The following is a 15,977-nucleotide window of genomic DNA, read 5'->3' as shown; positions in this document are numbered from 1 at the left end:
GTGCATCGTGTACACACACACGACACATACACACACACACACACACTATTGTAGAAATAACTGCAAAATCTTGGGGGAAAATGCAGTTTACTGCAGCTCTTCCTAGAACTCATCTTAGAGCTTATTTAAAAGAAACAATTCATTCCTTTAGGGACCTCAGCACAGAACTCTGCTAAACTGAGCTCCTGGGCTGATAACACAGCAGAGAGAAAGGAAGGTGTCATTTGACAATTTGTCTGCTGCTGATGACACAGTCATCTTTCAGAAAAAAAAGTTAGCTTCCAGGGGAGGGCTGCCTATGAGAGCAAAAGGATAGGAAGTTAAGAGAATTGGTTGCTAAGTTTTCTTTGCAGGAAAGCAAGCTAATTTTTTTTTCACTGAGTATAAGACAAATGCCCCCTATTTATTCTGACTGAGATAATACTAGAAAAGGAAAGCCTGAAAACCAGAAATTCAAATCTTGAGAGGCACAAGGACTGCAGGTCATTGGGGGAAGGAAGCATGCCTACTTTGTTCATCCTTTGTATACTGAAGACTTGACACAGTGTCTGGCAGTAGTGGACATTTGGTAAATATTTGTTCAGTGAGTATATGAATGAGTGTCCGCTAGATTTTAGAAGTATTGCCTTATCCTTCATCCCCAAATTAAATTGTAACAATATAATATTGGATGAAGGTAGCCAAAAGGTACAAACTTCCAGTTGTAAGATAAAGGAGTACTAAGGATGCAATGTACATGGTAAATATAATTGACACTGCTGTGTGTTATATGTGAATGTTGTCAAGAGAGTAAACCCTAAGAGTTCTCTTCACAAGGAAAACATGTTTTTTTCATTTTATTTTGTATCTATATGAGATGATGGATATTCACTAAACTTGTAGTAACCATTTTATTGTGATGTATATAAGTCAAATCATTATGCTGTACACCCAAAACTTATACAGTGCTGTATGTCAATTATATCTAGTAAAACTGGAAGAAACAATATATTATAGTCTCATAAAAATGTAGTATTTTCAAAATTGCAAAAAAAAATAAGAGAAATACAGTCATAATCCACCATAAAGATAAAATTGTTTTGTATATTTTCCCATAGTCATTTTTCTGTATGCACGTGTTAGTATTTGCATGTGTGTTTGTGTGCATGGATATACACAAATTTATGATTATGCTTTGTAAGCAATTTTTCATTTGCATTGTGAATATTTTTCAATGTTATTAATTTCTTTGAGAATATGATTTATAATTGCTAAAAATATATTATTACCTATTAATATGTAATGACTATTCCCTATTGTTAAATAAACTGTTTTTATTTCTTTTTATTTTTAATTTTTTTTTAAAATTTTTATTGGAGTATAGTTGCTTTACAATGTTGTGTTAGTTTCTGCTGTACAGCAAAGTGCATCAGGTATACAGATACAGGTATCCACTCTTTTTTAGATTTCCTTCCCCTTAAGGTCACCACAGAGCAATGAGTAGAGTTCCCTGTGCTATACAGTAGGTTCCCATTAGTTTTCTATTTTATATATAGTAGTGTATATATTGTCAATCCCAATCTCCCAATTCATCCCACCCCCTTTTCCCCCCTAAACTAAATTTAAATAGCTTCTATTTTAAAAACATAAATTCTAATTAATGAGGTTACTTTTTAGTCAAAAGACATTCATATTTAACTATTTTGGTATACTTCTACAAAATTATTTTCCAAACAGGATCCTTTCCTCCCCCACCTCTCCTCCCCCTTGGCAACCACAAATCTGTTCTCTCTATCTGTGAGTCTGTTTTTGTTTCATAGATATGTTCATTTGTGTCATATTTTAGATTCCACATATAGGTGATATCACATGGTATTACTCTTTCCCTTTCTGACATACTTCGCTTAGTATGACAATTTCTGGGTCCATCCATGTTGCTGCAAATGACATTATTTCATTCTTTTTAATGGCTGAGTAATATTCCATTGTGTATATATACCACATCTTTATCCATTCATCTGTCAAGAAGACTAAGTCTGTCTGTGAATAATTTCCCAGGTTGTCAAATTTATTTTAATTTTATTTTATGGTAACTTACAAGAAACAAATTTTAGATTTTTAAAGTAATTAAATCCACTGGTTTTTGTTTGCTTTTTGCTTTGTGATTTCTTCTGTCTTTCATTCTTAGAAAAAGTTTCCTCTTCCCAGGGTTTACAAAATGCTCATTTACAGTTTATTCTAGCTTAGTTTAGTTCACTTTGATTTAGTTTTATTTTGTTTTAATTTTAAGCACATCACTAATTCATTTCAATCTAGCTTTATTTTTCCCCAAATACCTCACCAATTGTTCCAGCATCATTTATTGAATACTCTTCCTTTTACATACTGATTTATGATGGAAGTTTAACTATATATTAAATTCTTATATAAGAATGTAATTCTTACATTCTCTGTTAATCAAACTGTCAATTCTTGCTATAGATACACAGCATCTTGATAACTGAAGGCTTATTGTAGGCTTTATTATCTTGTAAGACAAATCTCTTGTCATTGCTCTTTCCATCTCATTTTATTTTATCTTTCTGGAACTTTTGTACTATTCAAAACTATATACTTTAAAAAATGAGCTATATTATCACTTTGTCAAGTAAAACTTAGAAGAACTGGAGAAAAATTGTATTGGAATCACATTAAACCTTTAAATTATTTGAAAAGAATTAAATAATTACCTTTATAATATTTAGTATTCTTATTCAGGAACATGGTATATCTCTCCATTTATTCTCCTGTCATATCTCTCCATATATTTTCTAATTCTTTTCATATAGATAACATGCAATTCTCTAAATTGTTTTTCACTGATTTCTTATTAGAGTTATTTATAAATTTTCCTAATTATTTTTGATGACAGAATAAAATAATTTCACCATTATAATTTGTCTAGATTACTGCTGGTGAAAAGAAGCAACTAGTCATATTTTACGTTTATCTTTGCATCTAGACATTTTCCTAACTTTTCTAATTAGTTTGATTGATTTTTGTTAAAATTTCTTGGGACTTCTAGATCAACAAACCAATAATTTGTAAAATATTTTTCTCCTTACTTTAATAATTGTAGCTTATTTCCATTAGCTTTATTATTGTTTTGCAAATTTACTAAGTAGTGTTAAATAATAATGAAGACATTAAAGGTAATTTTTTTGTTCCTGAATGTAAATATATATATATATATATATATATATATATATATTTCTGATGTTGCAGCCTTCAGAATGTTGCCTCTACATTTTGGTATTCATTCAAATGTTAAGGAAATTTTCTCCCTTGCTTATTTTCTAAGACTTTTCTGAGGAATAGATATTAAATTTTGTGGGATAATTTTATAGCACCTGCAGGAACAATTATGTTGCTTTTCCCCTCTGACCTATTACTAATAGACAATATTAATAAATTTACTATTAATAAGTGGATCTTACATTCTAAGATTAAAAACTGCGCACTATTCTGGGAATATTATTTTTCTAGTATACTACTATATTATTTTCATTGGTTTATTTAAGATTTTTACATTTATCTCTGAAGTGTCACTGTGGAAATGGTAACAGGGACCCACCTTCCCCATACTCTAGGTGCCTCTTACCAGGAATCTTTTTTTTTTTTTTTAATGGGACCAGCTAGCATATTATGTAACTAAAATGAAAGTTCTATAAGAGCAGAGGTCCTTGTTTTGTTTTTTGTTTTGTTGTGGTTTTGGTTGTTTTTTCTAATTGAAATGTATTAGATCTACATTGATCTACAATGTTGTGTTAATTTCTGCTGTACAGGAAAGTGATTCAGTTACATATCACAATCTTTTTTAGTTTCTTTTCCATTATGATCTATCACAGGATACTGGATATAGTTCCCTGTGCTATACAGTAAGACCTTTCTGTTTATCCATTCTATATATAATAGTTTGCAACTGCTAACCCCAAACTCCCACTCCATCTGTCTCCCCTCCCCCCTCCCCCTTGGCAACTGCAAGTCTGTTCTCTATGTCTCTGAGTCTGTTTCTGTTTTGTAGATAAGTTCATTTGTGTCATATTTTAGATTCCACATATAAGTGATATCACATGTCATTACTCTTTCTCTTTCTGACTTAACTTCACTTAGTATGATTATCTCTAGGTCTATCCATGTTGCTGCAAATGGCATTATTTCATTTTTTTTATGGCTGAGTTATATTCCATTGTATATATGTTCAAATCTTCTTTATCCATTCATCTGTTGATGGACATTTAGGTTGTTTCCATGTCTTGGCTATTGTGAATAGTGCTGTAATGAACATTTGGGTGCATATATTTTTTTCAAATTAGAGTTTTCTCTGGATACATGCCCAGGAGTGGGATTTCAGGATCATATGGTAGCTCTGTTTTTAATTTTTTGAGGAACCTCCATACTGTTTTCCAAGGTGGCTGCACCAACTTACATTCCCACCTTCTCTCCACACCCTCTTCAGCATTTGTTATATGTAGACTTTTTAATGATGGCCATTCTGACCAGTGTGAGGTGGTACCTCATTGTAGCTACGTTGAGCATCTTTTCATGTACCTGTTGGCCATCTGTATGTCTTCTTTGGAGAAATGTCTTCTGCCCATTTTTTGATTGGGTTGTTTAGTTTTTTTGTTACTGGGTTGTATGAGCTATTTATATATTTTGGAAAGTAAGCCCTTGTTGGTCTCATCGTTTGCAAATATTTTCTCCTAGTCTGTAGGTTGTCTTTTCATTTTGTTTATAATTTCATTTGCCGTACAAAAGCTTATAAGTTTGATTAGGTCCCATTTGTTTATTTTTGCTTTTATTTCTATTGCCTTGGGAGGCTGACCTAAGAAAACATTGGTACTATTTATGTCAGAGAATGCTTTGCCTGTGTTCTCTCCTAGTAGTTTGATGGTTTCATGTCTTATATTTAAGCCATTTTGACTTTATTTTTGTGTATGGTGTGAGAGTGTATTTTAATTTCATTGATTTACATGCAGCTGTGCAACTTTCCCAATACCACTTGCTGAAGAGACTGTCTTTTCTCCATTGTATATTCTTGCCTCCTTTGTCAAAGATTAATTGACCGTCGGTATGTGGGTTTATTTCTGGGTTCTCTATTCTGTTCCATTGATCCATATGTCTGTTTTTGTGCCAATACCAGGATGTTTTGCTTGCTGTAGCTTTGTGGTATTGTCTGAAGTCTGGAAGAGTTATGCCTCCTGCTTTGTTCTTTTTCGTCATGATTGGTTTGGCAATTCTGGGTCTTTTATTTTAACAGAGGTCTTTGTTTTATTTGCTGATGGTGCATTTAAGACCTTAGAAGTGTGCCTGATACACAATTGGTATTCAATAAATATTTGTTGAATGGATTAATGAATTCTCTGTTTTACTGATATTTACATTCTTCTTCAATCATTTTATACTTGAATTATACTTCTTTGATTCTTTACATTCAGTCTTTACCTGAACAGCTGGAATAAGACATAGAAGTACATACATCACACATAACACATTTTTTTCCATATGAGTATGAGCATGGTATACTTGCTGAGCCTTTGAATATTGGAGGATATCTTTCTGTTACCATCAGGAATGGAAAAATAGCTGAAGACAAAATTTTTCTCATATACTTCTTTTTCCATCAAAATTATAATATACATTCCATTATTTTCTGGTACTTAGCATTGCTGAGGAATATTATAAAGCTGGCATTTGTTTCTTTGTCTACAACTTTTTTTTCTTTAATGCCAAGATGCTTTATTCTTAAATTTTAAATACAATGACAAAAATAATACATTTGATTTTTTAAAAACATACATACATATGTACTATATAAAGTAAAAATCCCTCTTACTACTTAGTCCTTCTATTCCCCCTCCCACAGAACTCCTTCAAAATTACCTCACTCCTCAGATGTAACTACACTAACAGTTGCTTGTAGTTTTCTTCTAGATTTGTTTTATATATTTATATAGATATAGATTTTCTTCTTTCTGAATTGAGATTGCATTCTTGTAACAGATGCCTGAAAGAGAACTTTAAAAATATTTTGGAATAGAAGCTGGCAATTGCTTCTTTGTCTAGCTGGACACAGAAATTCACATTGAAACTAATTTTCTTGACTTACTGCTTGAATAACCCTTCCTGATTGTATAAATTTTAGAGGAGTAGGCACCTGTCATCCTGAGGAAAAGGGACAATAGGTATTTTTGTGTCTTTGGCAAAGCTGCCTTTTCTCACTGTCCCTAGGTATGTAGACATATCTGGTCTTTGAGTGGAAAGTGGAAAATTTTACATAGGGCCCATGAAGCCACCATAGAAGATGGATGGAAGCTTCAACTCCTTCTCATTCGAGAGTCAACATTACTAAAATCTCAGAGGTGGATTAGGATGGTCTCACCAAGCACAAGGATCCCAAAGTAAACAAACAAAGAAGAAATTTTGAGTTTCCAGAAGATTAGGAAGAAATAGGGAGATATATGACAAAGCTGGAGAGGTAAATATGCACCAGTAACATGTCAGGAGGTTAAGGTGGTACAGAGATTCCCAGCCAATGAGGAATTCCTAAAGAGGGATAATGGCCAATATATTTCTAGGAACAGTGATTTCTTCTATTAAATTTGAGGGTGTTTTCTTTTTTCTTTCTTTAACATCTTTATTGGAGTATAATTGATTTACAATGTTGTGTTAGTTTCTGCTGTATAACAAAGTGAATCAGCTATATGTAGACAGCATATATATGGGTCTTGTTTTTGTATTCGTTCAGCCAGTCTATGTCTTTTGGTTGGAGCATTTAATCCATTTACATTTAAGGTAATTATCAATATGTATGTTCCTATTACCATTTTCTTAATTGTTTGGGGTTTGTTTTTGTAGGTCTTTTCCTCCTCTTGTATTTCCTGCAGAGAGAAGTTCCTTTAGCATTTGTTGTAAAGCTGTTTTGGTGGTGCTGAATTCTCTTAGCTTTTGCTTGTCTGTAAGGGTTTTAATCTCTCCCTCAAATCTGAATGAGGTCCTTGCTGAGTAGAGTAATCTTGGTTGTATGTTCTTCCCTTTCATCACTTTAAATATGTCCTGCCACTCCCATCTGGCTTGCAGAGTTTCTGCTGAAAGATCAGCTGTTAACCTTATGGGGATTCCCTTGTATGTTATTTGTTGCTTTTCCCTTGCTGCTTTTAATATTTTTTCTTTGTATTTAATTTTTGATAGTTTGATTAATATGTGTCTTGGCATGTTTCCCCTTGGATTTATCCTGTATGGAACTCTCTGTGCTTCCTGGACTCGATTGACTATTTCCTTTCCAATGTTAGGAAAGTTTTCAACTATAATCTCTTCAAATATTTTCTCAGACCCTTTCTTTTTCTCTTCTTCTTCTGGGACCCCTATAATTCGAAGGTTTTGCATTTAATGTTGTCCCAGAGGTCTCTGAGACCATCCTCAGTTCTTTTCATTCTTTTTTCTTTATTCTGCTCTGTGGCAGTTATTTCCACTACTTTATCTTCCAGGCCACTTATCCATTCTTCTGCCTCAGTTATTGTGCAATTGACTCCTTCTAAAGAATTTTTAATTTCATTTATTGTGTTGTTCATCATTGTTTGTTTGCTCTTTAGTTCTTCTGGGTCCTTGTTAAACGTTTCTTGTATTTTCTCCATTCTGTTTCCAAGATTTTGGATCATATTTACTATCATTACTCTGAACTTTTTTTTAGGTAGACTGCCTATTTCCTCTTCATTTGTTTGGTCTGGTGGGTTTTTACCTTGCTCCTTCATCTGCTGCGCATTTCTCTGTCTTCTCATTTTGTTTAACTTACTTTGTTTGGGGTCTCCTTTTTACAAGCTGTACATTCGTAATTCTCATTGTTTTTGGTGTATGCCCCCAGTGGGTGAGGTTGGTTCAGTGGCTTCTGTAGGCTTCCTGGTGAAGGGGACTGGTGCCTGTGTTCTGGTGGATGAGGCTGGATCTTGTCTTTCTGGTGGGCAGCACTGCATCTGCTGGTGTGTTTTGGGGAGTCTGTGAACTTAATATGATTTTAGGCAGCCTCTCTTCTAATGGGTAGGGTTGTTTTCCTTTCTTGCTAGTTTTTTGTGTGTTTTTATTTTATTTTTTTAACATCTTTATTGGAGTATAATTGCTTTACAATGGTGTATTAGTTTCTGCTTTATAAAAAAGTGAATCAGCTATACATATACATATATCCCCATATCTCTTCCCTCTTGCATCTCCCTCCCTCCCACCCCTCTAGGTGGTCACAAAGCACCAAGCTGATCTCCCTGTGCTATGTGGCTGCTTCCCACTAGCTATTGGTTTTACATTTGGTCATGTATGTATGTACATGCCACTCTCTCACTTTGTCCCAGCTTACCCTTCCCCCTCCCTGTGTCCTCAAGTCCATTCTCTAGTAGGTCTGCATCTTTATTCCCATCCTGCTCCTAGGTTCTTCATGACCATTTTTTTAGATTCCATATATATGTGTTAGCACACAGTATTTGTTTTTCTCTTTCTGACTCACTTCACTCTGTATGACAGACTCTAGGTCCATCCACCTCACTACAAATAACCCAATTTCATTTCTTTTTATGGCTGAATAATATTCCATTGTATATATGTGCCACATCTTCTTTATCCTGTCTTGCTAGTTGATTGGCATGGGGCGTCCAGCACTGGAGCTTGCTGGCCGTTGGATGGAGCAGGGTCTTAGTGTTGAGATGGAGATCTCTGGGAGAGCTCTCGCTGATTTGATAATATGTGAGACCGGGAGGTCTCTGGTGGTCCAATGTCCTGAACTCGGCTCTCCCACCTCAGAGGCTCAGGCCTGACACCAGGCCAGAGCACCAAGACCCTGTCAGCCACACGGCTCAGAAGAAAAGGGAGGAAAAAAAGAAAGAAATAATAAAAATTTTAAAAATTATTAAAATAAAGAAAAGTTTTAAATAATAATAAAAGAAGAGAGCAACCATACCAATAAACAAGTCCGCCAATGATAACAAGCACTAAAAACTATACTAAGATAAACATAAAAATCAGAAGCAAATCAGTCACAGACAGCAAACCCCAAGTCTACAGTTGTTCCCAAAGTCCACCACCTCAATTTGGGGATGATTCATTTTCTATTCAGGTATTCCACAGATGAAGGGTACATCAAGTTGATTGTGGGGATTTAATCCGCTCCACCTGAGGCTGTATAGAGAAATTTCCCTTTCTCTTCTTTGTTCACACAGCTCCCGGGGTTCAGCTTTGGTTTTGGCCCCACCTCTGTGTGTAGGTTGTCCTCGGGCATCTGTTCCCACCCACACAGGACAGAGTTGAAGCAGCGGCTGATTAGGGGGCTCTGGTCACTCATGCCAAGGGGAGGGAGTGTTACGGCAGTTATAATTGGAATGCGGGGCGAGCCTGCAGCGACAGAGGCCAGCATGACACTGCAACAGCCTGAGGCGCACGGTGTGTTCTTCTGGGGAACTTGTCCCTGGATCACGGGCCCCTGGCAGTGGTGGGCTGCACAGGCTCCCAGGAGAGTGTGGATAGTGATCTGTACTTGCACACAGGATTCTTGGTAGCTGCAGCAGCAGCGTTAGCGTTTCATGCCCATCTCTGGGCCCATCTCTAGAAGGTTGTTTAAGTGGTGCTCTACCTTCTTTGGGCAGACAGGGAAGGAATTCCCTCTCTTCATGCACCCTGAAACAATGGTCTCTTGCCTCTTAGGCAGGCCAGACTTTTTCCCAGACTCCCTCCTGGCTAGCTGTGGCGCACTAGCCCTCTTCAGGCTGTGTTCACACAGCCCACCCCAGTCCTCTCCCTGGGATCTGACCTCCAAAGCCCAAGCCTCAGCTCCCAGCCCTCATCTTCCCCGGTGGGTGAGCAGACAAGGTTCTCAGGCTGGTGAGTGCTGGTCAGTACCCATCCTCTGTGTGGGAATCTCTCCACTGTGCCCTCTGCACCCCTGTTGCTGCACTTTCCTCTGTGGCTCCAAAGCTTTCACCCCTGCCTACCCCCTGTCTCCACAAATAAAGGGTCTTCCTAGTGTGTGGAAACATTTCCTCCTTCACAGCTCCCTCCCAGAGGTGCAGGTCCCATCCCTATTCTTTTGTCTCTGTTTTTTCTTTTTTCTTTTGCCCTACCCAGGTATGTGGGGATTTTCTTGCCTTTGGGGAAGTCTGAGGTCTTCAACCAGGGTTCAGTAGGTGTTCTGTAGGAGTTGTTCCACATGTAGATGTATTTCTGATGTATTTGTGGGGAGGAAGGTGATATCCCCATCTTACTCCTCTGCCATCTTGAAGGTACAGAGGGTGTTTTCTTTATTGACTAAAATTGCCTTCTATTAGCTCTAAAACTTAAGTAGAAATCTCTTATATAAAATAACCTAGCGTTCATGGTACTTTGTGGGTAGAGTCTTTTGCAGACCCCAAAGTGAAGAAAACCTATCAGGAGCAGGCTATGATGAGGAAGTAGGAGTCAGGATGGACTCATCCAAACATACACCCTCCATGGAAATCTAATGGGTTATACCAGTGGCAGAGGTAGACATACAATATTGGGATGGCTGCTTGAACCATCTTATTTCGATACTATGAAAAGGGTAGGACTCAAAAGATGGAGAATTTGGGGAGCACTAGCTTACAAATGCTTGACTATAAATAGTTCTCATGGTTGGAATGACCCTGTCCTAATATGTATGGTGAACAGACGCTAGGAGGGCCCCAGTGACCCCCACCTCCTGATAGTCATGCCTTTGTGTAAATCCCTCCCCTTGATGGTGGGCTAGATTTAGTGATTCACTTCTAGCAAGTTAAATGCAGCAGAGGTGATGGAATGTCACAACTAAGATTAGGTTACAAAAGAACTGTGGATTTCATTTTAGCCATTCTATCTTACCCTGAGGAAAGCAAGCTGCCATGTTGTGAGATGCCCAATGGAGAGACCCACATGGCAAGGAATTGAGGGTGGTCTCCAGCTAATAGCCAACAAGACACTAGGGCTCTCAGTTCAACAGCCTTCAAGGAACTGAAGTATGCAAACAACCACATGAGTGAGCTTGGAAGGGAATTCCCCAGTCAAACCTTCAGATGAGAACAAAGCCCTGATTTATGGCTTGACTACAACCAAGAGAAATCTTGAGCCAGAACCCAGCTAAATAACACCTGGATTCCTGACCCACAGAGACTGTGAGAGAGTAAATGTATGTTGTTTTAAGTTGCTGAGTTTGGGGGTAATTTGTTATGCAAAAACAGATAATTAATTCAGTTGGAAAAATAATCAAGTGTGTGTCACAGATAGTTGATAAATTTGGGTGAAGACTGATTTGGGATTCTGCATGGAATCAAATATTTAATCAAGTCAGAGTATAGGAAATACAATGATATATTCAAGGATGAACCATCATATCGAGCAACATGCCATAGGATATTATACCAAACCATCCATTTCCATGATTACACTGGATTCTTAAGATATAAATGTAAATCTGTTTTAGAAGAGACAAAGGCTTAGGTGGAGCCTAGTGAGACAACCCTGACTTGTCTTTCCTCCCCTTCCAATGACTCCTCATGAAAAAGTAAGGTTACATAGGAATATTGGTCAAAAATCCAGTAGATCCCAAGTAAAGCCACTAACCAGAGTACAGATCGGGACTTAAGTAAAGAGAATGCCTAGTGTGTCCAGGGCTTTCACCTACCAATGGCTGCAGGAGAGCCACTGTCCTTGTACCTCTCCCCACTCCAACCCCACACAACAGTCTCCTCATTAGTAAGTCTCTTTCTGCATGCTTTTAGGGAATTCAATTCCCAGGATTCAACATAACTGAGGGCATATGTAGACAGATGGTGGAACAATGTGTCCAGAGATACCAAGTTGATAGTATAAAGAAATAGAGACAGAAAGCACTGAAGCCTCCTTGCTCTGATCAGTACATTTTTCATTATAGCCATAGGCTGTTACAAGGTACTCTCAAGGTTTTCCATTCTTATATTTGTCATGTTATAATCCTAAAAATTAATCAATCTTCAAATACATAATTGCAATATTCTATTCTATTTTTAAACTGTGATTTTATATAATATTCACACCACAAGTCTATTTCTAGAACCTGCCTGCAACAGGGGCCTGGTCAGTCAGATGATGTGGTTTTGCAGTTTGTAAAGCTAGCTCTAGGTTCTAGACTGCCTGGGTTCAAATGCCAGCTCTCCTACTTACTGGCTGTGTCAACTTGAGCAAGTGACTTAATTTCTCCAGGCTTCAGCCTCCTTACTTTTAAGATGGAGATAATAATAGTACTTACCTGATAGCATTATTTTGAGGATTCAATGAGTTATTCCCTATAAAGTGCTAGAACAGTAACAGCTCCACAAATGGGTTTGCTCTATGTTAGCCATTAGTTTTGTCATAGAATAGCAAATGATGGGAAAGAGTAGGGGTATTGGTGGACAAGAAAAGAAACCTTAAACTTCCCCAGTACAGAGAAGTTCCTTTGCCTCAGGAGTCAGCCTGACCCAGAAACAGTGTTAGTGGTGTGACGTAAAGCTGTTTCACATTTCCTGAAAATCCCAAATTAATATTAATACTCATGAGGTAGTCTCTGGAGGCCTGGACTTGGACCTGCTTCCACCTTAGCCCTGTTGGGCCTTAATTCACACATATTGACTCAGACAAGTATGGCTTCAGCTGGGGGAAAATATCAGCTTATTGGTCCTTTGTTTTCTATTTTATGGTTCTGTCTTTTCTTTTGGAAAACAGATGATTTATTCTCTTGCCCCTCTGGGAGCAGAGCAGGTCATAAACTGAAAATAACTGTCTGTGGAAAAAAACTTTCCAGACAACAGTTCTTCTAACAGAACATAATCTATTCGACAGAGAAAACCAAGCTTGCTTGCCTGCTATTTTTTTAATACTCTAAAAACAAACAAACAGACAAAACCCTGAGACTGGTAGCTTTTCCATGATCATCTTTATTTCAAGCTTCACAGTGAATGGAATCCTACCCCCAAGAATAGGGATGGAGGCCCAAGTGCTGATAAGCAAGAGGCATGAGACCTTCCCCAGCCCCACCCTGGGCTTGTTCTCTGGGATAAGCTGCTAACTTGGAGGAAGACCTCTGGTTTGAGGTTGGGCTGGGAATTCTGCAGGGCATAAAGAACTCCCTTCCTTTCACTGGACTAATCAACACACATAAGCCCACACATGTGTGCACATGCTACTACATTTCACATTTACTCTCTTACATTGTGTATTTGTGTGTGCACACACACTCTGCTCTCCTATACATACTCACATCTTCAAGACATGTTCACACATACATGCACATGGTGGTCATGGTCCAAGGTGATGAGTCAGAGAGAACCATGGAGGGGTGAGGGGCTTATATCAGTTCAGAAAAGGGAGATTTTTGATAGATTACTATCAAAGTAAAACTGAGACACAGCCCTTCTCAATCCCTTTGGCAGGATTCATGAGGGTACAGTGCTAGGCCAGGAATAGTTCCCGGCAGGTATTTAATATTTAGCTTTAAATTCAGTTGTTTGAAGTCTTGTCAATTTGAGGCAAGGAATTCTACTTGATTCTGAGATATAAAATAGGAGAGAAAGATGAATTTCAGTCATCAACCAGTCAACATGCATTTAACTGATGCCTACTGTGGCCTAGGCAATGCCCTGGTCACTGGGAGAGAGAGATGATTGAGACACAAGTCCTACCCCATCATAGTCTAGTAGGGAAGATGAGACTAACACACAGGAAGCAGACTAATCCAAGATCAATGTTGTACTGTCGATGCCCAAAAGGACCTTGTCTTATCAAACATGTTTATTTTGGCAGTGGGTCGCTGATATTCACAGGGTCACTTTCTTGTGGCCACATAACCAGATAATAGACAAATGCTTCTTGATAGAATTCTCTCTCCATCCTTTTGCATTGTTTTGTAATTCTATGAAAAACTTTAACATGGCCCTGTGTTTTAAACAGGTACCACCTGTCTGTCCCTAATCCAGGACTGTGAGATCCCACAAGGTAGGAACCCGATCTTATACATTTCCAAAGCTCACAGTGACTGACACAGTCATCATTATCCAGGAGGTGTACAATTCATCAGCCTAAAGTGATCTGAAATAGTCTGGGTGATTTTGCTCTTGGCCCAGGGCTCCATTCATTACACAAGGAAGCAGCACAGGTAGTAAAGAACTAAATGCTGGATACAAACTCAAAGTAAAATATTTCAACCTTGTCATAAAAATTACAGACATGTTTCCAAGCCCTTCTGTTTTCTTATCTATTTTGACCTCAGCTCTTGTATAATTTTACAGACAAAGGTAATGCATTTTCATTTCAGCCAGCAGGAAAAGGTCAGGTTCCTCAGGTGCTTTTGACTCTTCATATTCAGAGACAGAATCATTGAAAGGTTTTGATATGTTTCTCCTAAGGTTTTTTTTGGTTTTGGTTTTTTTTTTTTTGCGGTACACGGGCCTCTCACTGTTGTGGCCTCTCCCGTTGCGGAGCACAGGCTCCGGACGCGCAGGCTCAGCGGCCATGGCTCACGGGCCCAGCCGGCTCCGCGGCATGTGGGATCTTCCCAGACCGGGGCACGAACCCACGTCCCCTGCATCGGCAGGCGGACCCTCAACCACTGTGCCACCAGGGAAGCCCACCTAAGGGTTTTTTTAACTTATACCAAGTTATTCCATCATTGAACATTGATTTCAATAAGAATATTGAAAAATAATCCACTCTGTGTCAAATGCTGGGCAAATAGTTGGCTACAAACTTGCCGGGCTGAATTATCGAACACTTAGCTCATGCTCAGAAAATAAAAATAACAGCAGTTGTACTATTTTCCTTGGGCTGCTATAACAAAGTGCCACAACCTCGGTAGCTTAAAACAACAGAAATTTATTCTCTCACAATTCTTGAGGCTGGAAGTCCAAAATCAAGTTGTCAGGGGTCACACTCTTTCTGGAAGTGCTAGGGAAGGATCCTTCCTGCCTTTTCCTAGCTTCTGGTAGCGCCTGGCAATTCCCTGGTATTCCCTGGCTTATAGGTGCAGCCCTCCAATCTCTGCCTCTGTCTTCTCTATATCTGTCTCTGTGTTCTCTCCTCTTCTTAGAAGGAGCCCACCCTAAATCCAGTATGGCTTCCTTTCTAGCTCTCAACTAATTACATCTGCAAAGACCTTGTTTCCAAATAATGTCACATTTTTGAGGCTCCAGGTAGACATGAATTTTGGGGGGACACTATTCAACAGTTGTCATTGCACTTTGCTAGCTGGGGTCTGCACTGATAAGACTGACAGTACATGAGATGACGACAGAGGGAAGCTTACCTTTGTTTCCATGAATGAGTTGCTCCGATCTTGCTTCTGGTTTTCACAGTCTTACTCCCCGTCCTGTGTGTATCCAGATCCAGACTGCTCACTTGGATTCTGAGCTCCTGATTCACATGATTCATATGACACTGGTTCTTATGTGTTTGCCAAGCTGCTGACCTATGGTCTCATGAGTAACCTGGCCCATCTGGACCTGAGCATTGCTCTTTGTTATCTACCTTTTTTCATTCAACAAATATTCACTGGACACTTCCAACTGTCATGCACGGTCTTGGGTGCTGGATTCTCAGCGATGACAGATGAGGTTACTACCCCCATGGGGAATGGGGGATGGGAATAAGCAAAAAACAAGCAAACAGATACTGGGCGCCCAAAACAGTATCTGGCACATACTAGATGTTCAATAAGTATTTGTGGTTTGAAAGAATGAATGTTTCTGATAGTGATAGGGATATGAAGGAAATAGATTAATGTGAAATAGAACATTTAAATAGGGTCAGTATGGAAGGTTTCTCTAAGAAGATGTTGATTAGACTAAAATGTGAAGAAAAGGAAGGGGCCAGCTGAGGAGGTATGTCTAAGGTAGAGAAAAGAGCAAGTGAAACATCACTGAGTTGAGAACAAACTGATTGTTTTGGGGGACAGAAAGAGAAAAATGTGACAGAGACAAACT

This window comes from Kogia breviceps, chromosome 7, assembly GCF_026419965.1.
Source record: "Kogia breviceps isolate mKogBre1 chromosome 7, mKogBre1 haplotype 1, whole genome shotgun sequence".
Taxonomy (NCBI): Eukaryota; Metazoa; Chordata; class Mammalia; order Artiodactyla; family Physeteridae; genus Kogia; species Kogia breviceps.
Note: the sequence above shows the minus strand (reverse complement) of the source record.